This window comes from Oryctolagus cuniculus, chromosome 17 (assembly GCF_964237555.1).
Source record: "Oryctolagus cuniculus chromosome 17, mOryCun1.1, whole genome shotgun sequence".
NCBI classification, from domain to species: Eukaryota; Metazoa; Chordata; class Mammalia; order Lagomorpha; family Leporidae; genus Oryctolagus; species Oryctolagus cuniculus.
The window spans coordinates 48,011,678-48,023,435 of NC_091448.1; the positions used below are offsets into that span (position 1 = coordinate 48,011,678).

Consider the following 11,758-nt stretch of genomic DNA (forward strand, 5'->3'; position numbering starts at 1 on the left):
AAGCCAGGAGCTTCTTCCGGCTCTCCCATGCGAGTGCATAGGCCCAAGGACGTGGGCCATCTTTTACTGCTTTCCCAGGCCATAGCAGAGAGCTGGATTGGAAGTGGAGCAGCCAGGACTAGAACCGGTGCCCATATGGGATGCCAGCACTGCAGGCAGTGGCTTTACCCGCTGCGCCACAGCGCCAGCCCTGCCAATAAACCTTTAAAAACAAACACCAAAGTACCAAAAAGCTCCAAGGTGATCAGCATCAGACACAGGTTGTGGAGAATAAATTGGTACAATCTTTCTGAAGTAAAGCTGTCAATATGTATTAAAAACTTGGACCCTGGGGCTGGAGTTCTGGTGGGGGTGGGTAAAGCCACTGCCTGGGATGCTGGCATTCCCTTATTGGCACCAATTTGCATTCAAGCAGCTCCACTAATGATCCAGTTCCCTGCTAATGATCTGGGAAAGTAGCAGAAGATGGCCCAAGTATTTGGACCCCTGCCACTCACATAGGAGACCCAGATGAAACTCCTGACTCCTGGTTTCAGCCTGGCCCAGCCCCGGCAATTGCGGCCATCTGGAGAGTGAACCAGCAGATGGAAAAATCTCTCTCTATCTCTCCCTCTCTCTATGTATAACTCTGACTTTCAAAATAAATAAATAAGCCTTAAAAAAAATTGGACGCTAGTACCTCTACTTTGGGGAATTGAACTTAAGGATATATTTGGGCAGATAAGCAAGGTTCAAAGAAACATGTTTATGAGAGTTGAAAACAGACATAGATGTAATTTAAATGCTTAGCAATAAAGGATTGTTAAATTTTAAAATGCTAGATCCAAATGATCAAGAACCTTGCAGTCATTAAAAAATGATGACAAAAGTCAAAATGATGGAGAAGAAAAAGTATTCATGATACAGTGTTTGGGGAAAAGAGCAGGTTAGAAAATAAAAGCATACATAGTATTATACCTCTCAACATTGTATTTTGGGCCTAGTAGTTAAGGTGAAGTTTGGGGGAGGGAGCTCACATTCCATATAGGAGTGCCTGGGTTTAAGTCCTAGGTCTGCTCCTAATTAAAGCTGGGATTAGGGTTGATTTCTTTTATTCTTTTCTACACACACACACACATTTATCCTGTATTGCATTTTACCACATTATATATTTAAAACTCTTTTAAAAAGATTTATTTATTTGGAAAGAAGGGTTACAGAAATAAGTAGAGAGAGATTCCATCCTCTGGTTCACTCCCCAAATGGCCACAATGGCCAGAGCTGGGCCAGGCCAAAGCCAGGAGACTGGAGCTTTATACAGGTCTCCCATGTGGGTGCAGGGGGCCCAAACATTTGGGCCATCTTCCACTGCATTCCCATGCACATTAATAGGGAGCTGGATCAGAGGTGGAGTAGCCAGGACCCAAACCAGTGCCTATATGGGATAACAACATTGTAGGTGGCGGCTTAACCCACTAGGCCACAACACCAGCCTTTTATTTGAAAGATAGAGTCACAGGGGAGGGGTAAGGGGGTGTGTCTTCCACCCAGTGGTTCACTCCCCAAATGGCCACAAAAGCTGGAGCTGTGAAGATACAAAGCCAGGAACCAGGAGGAAGAGAGAGAGAGAGAGAGAGAGAGAGAGAGAGAGGTCCTCTATCTACTGGTTCACACCTCAGATGGCTGCAACAGCTGGAGCTGCACAGATCAGGAGCCAGGAGCTTCTTCCCGGTCTCCCATGCAGGTAGGTGCAGGTGCCCAAGGACTTGGGTCATCTTCCACTGCTTTCCCAGGCTATAACAGAGTCCTGGATCAGAAGTGGAGCTGCTAGGACACAAACTGGTGCCCATTTGGGATTCTGGCACTGCAGGTGGTGGCTTTACCCATTATGCCACATTGCTGGTCTCTTAAATGAGGTCTTTCTAAGGTGAACAGTCTTATGGCTTGGGTCATCTTACCCCCAGTGACCTAATATGTATGCCTAGAACTATCACAACTAGAAAATAAATGAGTCTAACACGTTTATTTTATGAATGAGTGACTGAGGCCCAGAGAGCTCAACTGTGGTCACTAGGCCTTCTGGATTCAGAGCCAGACCCTTTGGAGCTCAGCCCAACAGGCCCAAATACGATTCAAAACCAGCTTTGACTCCATGTACACAGTCACCAGGAACTCCAGCAGCAGCACTAGTTTCTGCAAGTCACTACTTTCTGTCCTTTTGTCCCCCTCCTCCTTAGGGATTTATTTATTTATTTGAAAGGCAAAGTGACAGAGAGAGAGGAAAGAGAGAGATTCCATTTGCTGGTTCTCTTCCCAAATTGCTGCAGTGGCTGGGCCTGTGCCAGGCCAAAGCCAGTAACCTGGAACTCCATCTGAGTCCCCCAAGTGGGTGGGCATGGGGTCCAAATACTTGGGCCATCCTCTACTGCCTTCCCAGGAACATTAGCTGGAGGCAGATTGGCAGAGGAGCAAGAGGCTCATGAACCAGTGCCCTCAAACGGAATGCCAGAGTTGCAAGCAGTGGCCTGACTTGCTGCTCCAGAACGCCACCCTTGCATTGTTTCTTCTTTCTTGCAGTTGAGTGTTCCTCTGTTCAATCCCTGTGCACAGTGGTGCTGAGAAACAGAGATCCTAGCCTACAAAGAGTGGAAGCAAGGGGTAGAGCTACACTGTGTATGTGTGTCTGTCTGGAGGGTGGCAGGGAGGGAGAGAGGGTTAGGCTGAATAACAAAGTGTTATGAGCAGTATATTTTCCACCTAAAATACTGATTGGTCTAATGCTTCATAAAAGTTCAGATTATTTGAAATCTTCGTAGATAGTCAGAAATTCTGAAAAATGTCTGAGTGATTTGCTCACTTGCATCACAGAGTTCAGACAACTGCCAGATCTTAGCCCAGAAAAGGACAAGGAATCACAGCACTGTGCCCCTGGCTTCTGGGTTGGTAAATGTCTTGACAGTGCAAGATAAATGACTGTCCCTTCTCTTCCTGGCTGTCTCCAGGGATATGACATCACATCCCTTTGCATATTTTCTGAGGAATTACACACTAAACAAGGAGGAGAAAGGGAGTACACCAGCAGCCCAGTCCTGGCTCAGCCTTATCCAACCATATGGATGGCAAGTGAGAGAGTTGGTTCCTCAGAGGAAAACAAGGGACTATTATTAGAAGAAAGAGAACATGGGCCAGCACTGCAGCTCAATAGGCTAATCCTCCGCCTGCGGTGCTGGCACACCGGGTTCTAGTCCCAGTCAGGGCACTGGATTCTGTCCCGATTGCTCCTCTTCCAGTCCAGCTCTCTGCTGTGGCCAGGGAGTACAGTGGAGGATGGCCCAAGTGCTTGGGCCCTGCACCCGCATGGGAGACCAGGAGAAGCACCTGACTCCTGGCTTCGGATCAGCGCAGCGCGCCAGCCGCAGCGCACCAGCTGCAGCGGCCATTGTGGGGTGAACCAACAGAAAAAAGGAAGACCTTTCTCTCTGTTGCCCTCTCTCACTGTCCACTCTGCCTGTAAAAAAAAAAAAAAAAAAAAAAAAAAAAAAGAAGAAGAAGAAAGGGAACATGGACAGCAGAGAGGACAACAGTAGCTCTGCCCCTAACCAAGACAATGATGATCCCTTGGGGTGCCATGCTAGAGTCTCTGTGCTAGAGATGGGAGGCTGCCCCCTCAGTACCTATGCCAGGGGCCCTTGCTGTGCTACAGAGGCTGGAGAGATAAAGGCATGTTTCCAAGATTGCATGCAGCTCAGATTCTGGGTGCAAATGAGGCCCTGCCACTTGGACTCATTTATTTGAAATCTGGGAGTAGGATCAATTCCATATTCTTGTTGCTTTGAGCTGTTTGCTTCTGGCAAGCAAATCCATGAGATGCCAAGGTCAAGTCTTCAGGTCGAGGATGTTGAAAGGAAGCAGTGGAGGAAGCAGTGGCCAGATTCCACATTGTGTTCATGGTGCAGTGACAGCTGTCTCTTGTCCCAGCTTCCTGTGCCTGAATTGTAGCTAGAACACTTTGACCTGAACTAACCAGAAGGTAGCAGAGAAACTCCCCTGGAAATGTTCTGAGAGTCAGTGGTGAAAGCAAACTTTGAGCCTCCTGTGACTGCCCTTCCAGGGATTTGGTAATTTTATGTGTGTCATATAAACTTTGTGTTAAATCCATTCTGTGTTTGTTTTTGACAGTCAGAGCGGACAGTGAGAGAGAGAGAGAGACAGAGAGAAAGGTCTTCCTTTTGCCGTTGGTTCACCCTCCAGTGGCCGCCGCGCTGCGGCCAGCGCACCGTGCTGATCCGAAGGCAGAAGCCAGGTACTTATCCTGGTCTCCCATGGGGTGCAGGGCCCAAGGACCTGGGCCATCCTCCATTGCACTCCCTGGCCACAGCAGAGAGCTGGCCTGGAAGAGGGGCAACCGGGACAGAATCCGGCACCCCGACCGGGACTAGAACCCGGTGTACCGGCGCCGCAAGGCGGAGGATTAGCCTAGTGAGCAGCGGCGCTGGCTCCATTCTGGATTTAAATATTGGAAGTGTCTTTGTTTCCTCCCCTGCTCCCTGACTGATACACTTGTGTGACTGAAGATGTGCCTGTGTGTTTTGACTTTGATACAACCTCCACCAGGACTTTGCCCCTCCTTGAAAATCACTTACATAAAAGAATAATGAGGCTGAGGCTGGCGCCGCGGCTCACTAGGCTAATCCTCCGCCTTGTGGCACCGGCACACCAGGTTCTAGTCCCGGTCAGGGCGCCGGGTTCTGTCCTGGTTGCCCCTCTTCCAGGCCAGCTCTCTGCTGTGGCCTGGGAGTGCAGTGGAGGATGGCCCAAGTGCTTGGGCCCTGCACCCCATGGGAGACCAGGATAAGTACCTGGCTCCTGCCTTTGGATCAGCGCAGTGCGCCGGCCGCGGCGGCCATTGGAGGGTGAACCAACGGCAAAAGGAAGACCTTTCTCTCTGTCTCTCTCTCACTGTCCACTCTGCCTGTCAAAAAAAAAAAAAAAAAAAAAAAAGAAAAAAAAAGAATAATGAGGCTGAAAGTTGTTCATGTTACATTCAGAGAAAAAAGAAAATTACAAAGTTGCAAACAGGGCCAGATGTTCGGCCTAGCCATTGAGATGCCTGTGTTCCATATCTGAGTGCTTGGGTTTGATTCCTGGCTCCTGCTCCTGCCTACAGCTCCTTGTTAATGTACAACCTCAGAGGCAGCAGGACTCCAGTGCTTGGGAGACTTGGAAGAATTCCTGACTTTCAAAGTCAGTCTGGCCCAGACCTAGCCATCGTGGGCATTTGAGGAGTGAACCAGAGGATTAGAGATCTCTGTCTCATCTTTTTTTTTTTTTTTTTTTTTTTTTTTTTTTTTTTGACAGGCAGAGTGGACAGTGAGAGAGAGACAGAGAGAAAGATCTTCCTTTGCCGTTGGTTCACCCTCCAATGGCCGCCGTGGCCAGCGCGCTGCGGCCGGCGCACCGCACTGATCCGATGGCAGGAGCCAGGAGCCAGGTGCTTTTCCTGGTCTCCCATGGGGTGCAGGGCCCAAGCACCTGGGCCATCCTCCACTGCACTCCCTGGCCACAGCAGAGAGCTGGCCTGGAAGAAGGGCAACCGGGACAGAATCCGGTGCCCTGACCGGGACTAGAACCCGGTGTGCCGGCGCCGCAAGGCAGAGGATTAGCCTAGTGAGCCGCGGCGCCAGCCTCTGTCTCATCTTGTGTCTCCCCACCTTTCAAACAAATCAATCACTTTTAAAAGATTTTACTTTATTTATTTGACAAGTAGAAAGAGAGAGGGAGAGACTAAGAGAGCTCTTCTGTCCACTGGTTCACTCCCCAGATGGCCACAATGGCCAGGGCTGGGCCAGCCTGAAGTCAGGAGCCAGGAGCTTCTTCCAGTTCTCCCACATGGGTGCAGGGGCCCAAGCACTGGGGCCATCCTCCACTGATTTCCCAGGCGCATTAACAGGGAGCTGAATCAGAAGTGGAGCAGCTACGACTCAAACTGACACCCATATGGGATTCTGACACTGCAGATAAGAGGAAATAACACAAAGTTATTTAAGTTTGATTCTCTGCTCCACTGCCCAGATAAGTGTGTGAGGCTGTAGCCTTGTTGTCCGCACAGGAGATTGCCAATACTTCCAACCTTAGAGGAGCATGTGTTTCCTGATTATTGTAATAGGATGACTCTAGCCTGTGCTCCACATACCTCAGTATCCACCCTCATAAAGCTCCTATGGTGTTTCAATCTTAGGACACTTTGGGATTCTCCATCTTCATTCTGTAACTTCTATTCTTTTTTGTTCACTCCTTCATTCTCCCAAAATACTGTGCCAGGGGCCTCAGAAGATGTGTGCAGCACATTTTACTGAAGTTATTAGAAACCAAGTAGCAATACTCAGTCAGAATCACAGCTCAAAACCTAGCACTTGATACCTCTCTCTAAGCAATCTCCCGCCACTCTCCTGCTTTACAACACTTCTTTAAAAAGATTTATTTTGGAGTAGTAGGTTAATCCTCCACCTGTGGAGCGGGCATCCCATATGGGCGCCGGTTCTGGTCCTGGTTGCTCCTCTTCCAATCCAGCTCTCTGCTGTGGCCCGGGATAGCAGTAGAAGATGGCCCAAGTCCTTGAGTCCCTGCATCTGCATGGGAGACCAGAAAGAAGCACCTGGCTCCTGGCTTCAGATTGGCGTAGCTCTGGCCGTTGCGGCCATTTGGGGAGTGAACCAATGGAAGGAAGACCTTTCTATCTTTCCCTCTGTCTGTAATTCTACCTCTCAAATAAATAAATAAAAATTTAAAAAAAAGGGTTTTATTTATTTATTTTAAATGCAAAGTTACAGAGAGAAAGAGAAAGAGAAAGAGAAAGAGAAAGAGAAAGAGAGAGAGAGAGAGAGAGAGAGAGAGAGAATCTTCCATCTGCCAGTTCACTCCCCAAATGGCTGCAACAGCCAGGGCTGGGCCAGGCCAAAGTCCAAATCCAGATTGGATCTGAGGAGATCCAATCACTCTTAACGCCTTTTTTTTTCTTTTTCTTTTCTTTTCTTTTTTTTTTATTTCTTCTGGTTTTACTCCTGTATCTCTAATCACAGGCTTATGCTGGTATTTCTTAACATTTCAGTTGCACCTGTTACCCATGGGCTTCCTGTTATGGACTTGGAGTTAGTTTCACTTCTTCCCCTGCCTTCTCTGTGTTGGAATGTAATTTTGGTCAAAGCCATGCTTCGTGTCTCATTTTTATGACTGTGTAGATCTCAGTGGTTACAGCGGCAAGTTCCTTTTCTTCTTGTCTTCCCTGGACTGAATTCCCACTTTGTGTCGTGTGCTCGGCTTTGTGAGACTCTGTGAGTCTTCCCATCCTCTCTAGCCTCTCTGTAAACCCCTCTTAATCCAATTTTCTGCAAAGTCAAACTCATTGGATAATGCTGCGGTTCTCTTTTCCCCTCACAGAGCCCTCGTACAGCCCCCTGCACTGCCCAGACAGGTTGCACTCTGGGCAAAAACCTTTTATAGATTTCCCTTTTAGAGATTTCCTTTTGCTGATCTCCTGGAAATCCTGAAGAGAATTGTTACATAACTAATTTTTTTAATGGTGAAAAAACATATATTTAGAACTAGCCAGCTGTACTCAGTAACGATGATCCCAGTTTTGTTGGCAGCATCCAGAGCATCATAATCAGGAGCCAGCTGCACATGCGCCTTCTCTCCGTCAGGTCTGATCAGGGTGTCGACTTTGGACACATCGAGGTCATTGTTTTCACCACTGGTTTGATCTGGTGCTTCTTGGCCTTGATATCCACAATGAACACGCCTGTGCTGTTGTCTTCCACCTTCCTTATAGCAGACTCAGTGGTCAGGGGGAGCTTGATGATGGCAGAGTGGTCAAGCTGGTTTCTCCCGGGAGTGCTCTTCCGAGGTTGTTTGGGCTGCCACCAGAGGCATAGTGTCTTGGGCCAGTGGAATGTGGGTGAGCCTTTCTTTATTTTATTTTATTTTATTTTATTTTATTTTATTTTATTTTATTTTTTTTGTGGCTGTGAATGCCTTTCAGAACTCCCTTATTGGCCTTCAAAGCCTTTGCTTTGGCTTTGGCTTTGGGAGGGGCAGGAACTTCTTTGCCTTCCATGCCATCTTGGTGAAACAGCACATAACTAATTTTTATATAAGTTCAAAGGGCCTATCTGTTCAATGTAGAAACTGGCACCAGAAAGAAGACAAGGTGGGATAATTCTTCCACCCAATATAACCATTAACGTTGTGCTATGTATCTTTCCAGTCTGTTTTCTTTCTTTCTTTGTTTTTATTTATCTGAAAGATGGCAGAGAGAGAGGGAGCCTAGAATGCTATCAGGACCTCCCACGTGGATGACAGACCTGACTCCCAGGGGGTGCATTAGCAGGAAGCTGGAGTGAGGAGCAGAGCCAGGACTGGAACCCAGGCACTCTGAAGTGGGATGTAAGTGTTCCAAGTGACGTCTTAACTGCTGCACCAAATGCCTACCTCATTCCAGTCTCTTTTCTACTTGTCAATGTATGTCTGAGCAGCCCTCAGCTTGGCAGTCCATCTTCCTTGGAGAGCCAGCACTGTGAAGTCCTTTCCTACAAGAAAAACTGGCTGATGCTCATACAGCAGCAGGACAATCCCCTGGGGGAGGAGCCCTAAGGCTGTGCCACAGTGTGGGCAGTGTAAAGAGGGAAGGATCTCAGGGCATGGTTCTGTCAACTGATTTCACTATCCTTACCTGTCCCACTGGGCCCTGTAGTGTGCTATCTGCCGGGGCAGGTGGAAGGGTACGTGGAGACAGAAAGGGCCTGTGTTCAGCAGGATTCCTTATGTATTTTTTTATTTAAAGATTTTTGTTGGGGCCAGTGCTGTGGCACAGTGGGTTAATGCCCTGGCCTAAAGCACCGACATCCCATATGGGCACCAGTTCTAGTCCTGGCTGCTCCTCTTCCAATCTGGCTCTCTGCTATGGCCTGGGAAAGCAGTAGAAGATGGCCCAGGTCCTTGGACCCATGCACCCACATGGGAGATCGGAGGAAACTCCTGGCTCCTGGCTTTGGATTGATGCAGCTCCAGCCGTTGCAGCCAATTGGGGAGTGAACCATTGGATGGAAAACCTCTCTCTCTGTCTCTCCCTCTCTGCCTCTCTTCTCTCTGTGTAACTGTTTCAAATAAATAAATAAATCTAAAAAAAAAGATTTTTATTTATTTGAGAGGTAAAGTTACAGACAGAGAGAGGGAGAGACAGAGAGAAAAGGCCCCCATCTGCTGGTTCACTCCCCAGATGGCTGCAACACCTGGAGCTGAGCTGATTTGAAGCCAGGAACCAGGAGCTTCTTCCTGGTCCCCGACATGGGTACAGGTGCCCAAGCACTTGGGCCATCTTCTGCTGCTTTCCCAGGCCATAGGCAGAGAGCTGGACTGGAAGAGTAGCAGCCAGGACTTGATCTGGTACCCGTATAGGATGCTGGCACCACTGGTGGAGGATTAACCTACTGTGCCACAGTGCCAGCCCCTAGCAGGTTTCCTTCTACACAATCCAGGGAACAGGTCAAATCCTCAACATCCACCCTAGATGACCCAAGCCCTTCTCCCATCCAATCCCATTGGGACCAGCATGCTCGAGGAAGCAGCAGTGGGTATCTGGGCAAATCTCTCTGCTCCTCCATTTTCACTCCCCTTACAAGACCATCCCAGGAATCATACTGAGAAACACTGATTTATTTGTGTTTTTGAAATATGCATTATAGAAAATTTACCATCTTAAAATGTACAGTTCATGGCATTAACTGTGTTCACACCGTGACACAACCATTACTACCTTGTTTTTATTTTTTCTTTATTTTTCATTTTTTATTTTTTTTGACAGGCAGAGTGGACAGTGAGAGAGACAGAGAGAAAGATCTTCCTTTGCCGTTGGTTCACCCTCCAATGGCCGCCGCACTGTGCTGATGCGATGGCAGGAGCCAGGTACTTATCCATTACTACCTTGTAAGAGGAATCATACTGTGTTTGTCCTTTGTGGTGTTCATTTTACTCAGCATAGTGTCCAGGTTCACAAGTATAGAGCACAGCTCTGAATTTCTGTCCTTTTTCAGGTGAATAATATATCATTGTGTGTATAAACTGTATTTTGTTTATCCATTTACCTTTTTTTTAAAAAAGATTTATTTATTCGAAGGTCAGAGTTACACAGAGAGAGGAGAAGCAGAGAGAGAGAGATGGAGGGAGGGAGGGAGAGAGAGAGGTCTTCCATCCACTGGTTCACTCCCCCGTTGGCTGTAAGGGCTGGAGCTGTGCTGATCCAAAGCCAGGAGCCAGGAGCTTCTTCTGGGTCTCCTACGCGGGTGCAGGGGCCCAAGGACTTGGGCCATTTTCTACTGCTATCCCAGGCCACAGCAGAGAACTGAATTGGAAGTGGAACAGCCGGGACTAGAACTGGCGCCCATATGGGATGCTGGCGCTTCAGGCCAGGGTGTTAACCCGCTGCGCCATAGTGCCGGCCCCCATCCATTTACCTTTTCATAGACAGGTGTGTCGCTTCCATGTTTGGCTGTTGTGATAATGCTATAGTGCACATGGAGAAACAGGTATCTGAGTCCCTGTTGAAATTCTTCCAAATGTTGGAATGCTTGCATTGTTTCCCAGCAGTAGCATTGGTGGATCCTATGTAAATCTATGTGTAATTTGACTGTTTTCCGGAATGACTGCACCATCTCACATTCCCATCAGCAATGCACAATTTCTTCACATCCTCACCAGCACTCTCCATCTCCCTCCCTCCCTCCCTCTCTCCCTCCCTCCTTCCCTTCCTTCCTTCCTTCCATCTTTCTTTGCTTCCTTTTGTAATAACCATCCTAATGGGTGTGAGCACTGATGATGTTTTCCTCCCCTGGTCTTTTTCAGTATACTAGCAATTTAGTTAGAATGAAAGCCATGGATTGAATTAAGCCGAGTTGCCTGAGGTGCCAAGGATGCACTGGGGGATGCCCAGCTAGCCTGGGACTATCAGGCAGGACTAGGGGAGATGGAATTTGCCGCTTTGCAGCCTAGCCCTGAAGCAGACTTGAGTGATGGTCAATGGCACAGACTTCAGAGCAGAGCCTTGAGCTAGGCATTGGCCCAAGTCCAGAACCACAGCTCTCTCCTCTAAAATCAGCAGGACACCACTGGAACCGCCCTCCTGGGCTGCTCCAAGGGCCAGGCGACAATGGCACAGGGGATACAACAATAAACAAAACCAAGCAAAGCCCAGCTCTCATGGAGCTGACAGTCTAGAGAGAGAGAAAGACTTCAGTTGAATAAATAATCACCTCAAATAAAGGGAGGATTACAAAACAAGACACACACTCTGTGGTAGAGACTCAGGCTGTCTCCCTGTGTCCTCACTCCCCGTTATGAGCGACAGAACCTCCTATCTGGGGGTGGACCTGATCACCTGGAATAAAGACTATGCTTACTGCCTTCTGGCAGCCTGATTGTGGTGGGTGACTGTGTTCTCGCCAATGGGACATAAGCAGGATGTTCAACTTCTAGTAAATGTTTGTAAAGGGAGAAGACTGACCCTTGTCTCCTCTTATTCCTACTGTGGGAAGGTGGGTATAATGACTGGAGCTCCAGCTATTACTTTGGGCAAGCAGGTGTCCTTGAGAATAAAAGATGTGTATTTGTGGAGCAAGAAGATAATAGAAGCCTGGGAGGGGGCATTTAGCCTAGTGGTTAAGGCACCATTGTCTTACAGTGGAGGACCTGGGTTCAATACTGACTCTGTCTCCCAACTCTCCGGCTT

The 11,758-nt window shown here is 48.1% G+C and overlaps 1 long non-coding RNA gene across 1 annotated transcript in view; it reads left to right on the forward strand.

Annotated features, from left to right (window-relative positions):
* The window catches only part of LOC127484353 (uncharacterized), a 36,921-nt gene extending 26,212 nt beyond the window's left edge, over positions 1-10,709 (forward strand). The window contains exons 3-4 of the long non-coding RNA XR_007911241.2: positions 8,282-8,421; positions 9,839-10,709. This is a non-coding gene — a long non-coding RNA (uncharacterized lncRNA). The remainder of the gene's footprint in view (positions 1-8,281; positions 8,422-9,838) is intronic.
* Positions 10,710-11,758: the final 1,049 nt, after the last annotated feature.